This window comes from Tupaia chinensis, unplaced genomic scaffold, assembly GCF_000334495.1.
Source record: "Tupaia chinensis unplaced genomic scaffold, TupChi_1.0 Scaffold000477_1, whole genome shotgun sequence".
NCBI lineage: Eukaryota > Metazoa > Chordata > Mammalia > Scandentia > Tupaiidae > Tupaia > Tupaia belangeri.
Genome location: NW_006159986.1, coordinates 2,103,870 through 2,105,946, shown reverse-complemented (window position 1 = coordinate 2,105,946; position 2,077 = coordinate 2,103,870). Strand labels below are relative to the sequence as shown.

Below are 2,077 nucleotides of genomic sequence, written 5' to 3'. Positions count from 1 at the left end.
CCCTATAGCAAAAACCTCTCCAAAAAAAAAAAAAAAAAAAGAAAGAAATACAAAGGACCTCACATAGATTCGACCCAAGAAGATCTTCCCCAAGGCACATCATAACCAGATGGACCAAAACCAGACAGAGACAAGATACTAAAGATACTAAAATTGGCAAGAGAGAAATGTTAAATTACTTTCAAAGGATATCCCATCAGGCCAACATCAGACCTCTCTCGTTGGAAACAATGCAAGCAAGGAAAGAATGGGAAAATATATACAAAGTGTTAAGTGACAAACGATTTCAACCAAGAATACTATACTTGGCAAGATAATCCTTCATATAGGAAGAAAAGCCCGAAACATTCTCAGATAAACAAAACCTAAAAGAATTTACCAACACGAGACCAGCTCTTCAAGAAGCACTGAAGGGAGTGCTATACCAGGAAAACTAAAGACAGACAGAAATAAGGGAACAAAAAATGACCAAGAAAAAAGCCAACTTAATGGCAAGGATGAGTTCAGAAATATCAATAATAATGCTGAATGTTAACTTCTAGGATTTAAATGGAAAGATCAGACCACAGCAACACTGCAAATTCAATAGAAGAGATTAATTACATGAGTCTGAACTAGTGACACTACATTTTATTTTACTTTAGACTAAAATATTACTGATTTTCTTCACTGCTTTGATTCCCATATTTAAGGATTTTTGTCTTCTCTTGAACTGTTGATAGGTTCATCTACCTACTATTTGAGCTGAAGCCTAACCTTTTCCCTGGCTTTAAGTTTTAAGCAAATTTCTCTTAACATTTTTTTAATTTTGATCTATTAAAACTAAAACTGTAACTAAAACTGTTTTTTTTGAAATAAAAAAAAATGCATTAAAAAATACCTATTAATATCTATTTAATGACTGCAGTAAGCGATATAGCCCCAGCAAGATGCTACTTTATGGTATATTCACTTTACTCACTGAGGTTTATGCCTAAAGTCAGATATGCATTCATAAATATGCATTTATCAGCTGTGCTTGCTATTGAAAGTTTTTAACTTAATTAAGTTCTTTAGTGAATCAATAAAATGTGGGGAGGAAGGCATGGAAAACAACTGCATGGACCAGAGACAGTGTGGGAGAAGGGAGGGGAGTCGGCAGAGGGTGAGAGGTAGGGAATCAAGGGGGGAAAAAAGCAAAATATATAAGAAACAAGAAATAGCAAATGATTTGTTAATTATAGTAATGGAAAATCTCATTTTGTATACTGCATCAATGTACAGTGAATGACTGCAAATAAGTAAATTAAAAATTTTAAAAAGTGGCAAGGTGGCGGCCTCCACCTTTGCTGGAGCTGTGCAAGCAGCTTCAGGAATCTTACAGCCCCTTAATATTTTGGCTTCTTCAATGTATCACAATTGTGCCAAGAATGCCTGTCTGTCTTCTGCACTGTCCACCGGACATTTCAGTCAGATTCAGACACCAGTTGTTCCCTCTGCTCCTAGATGTCTCGCAGCTGTTAGAGACACATGTGGCCATACAACAACGATCCTTAACAGAGTGGCACCCTTGCTTCCGGATGTCCTGAAACTGCCCCCAGTCAGAACTGTAACATACATCAGTTCACGAAAAGGCAAGAGGAAGACTGTGAAGGCTGTCATCTACAGGTTTCTTCGGCTTCATTCTGGCCTTTGGCTAAGGAGAAAGGCTGGTTATAAGAAAAAAATATGGAGAGAGGAAAACACAAGAAAAAAACGCTTGAGGGAATTTGTGTTCTGCAATAAAACCCAAAACAAATTCTTGATAAAATGACAACATCTTCCTGGAAGAGGCGAAACTGATATGTTGCTGATCCTTCCAGAAGTATCATGATCCCACAAACCTGAAAGTATAGCTCTGCAGTTTCATAACTTCCCAGTTATATTATGTATCTTTGTGTCTTTGTAAAAAGAAGAATGAAACTTTATGTAAATTGTACCTTCCACAGGATATGTAAACATACAATATCCACATGAAAGTTTTAAAACTTAATGGATTGGGGGACCAGCAGTTAGCGTAATGGCTATGTCGCTGGACTCCCACGTAGGCGACCGCGGG

The 2,077-nt window shown here is 37.2% G+C and overlaps 1 pseudogene; it reads left to right on the top strand.

Moving 5' to 3' along the window:
- The first annotated feature begins 1,387 nt into the window (after positions 1–1,387).
- On the top strand, positions 1,388–1,792 carry LOC102469182 (39S ribosomal protein L35, mitochondrial pseudogene; annotated as a pseudogene).
- The last annotated feature ends 285 nt before the right edge of the window (positions 1,793–2,077 follow it).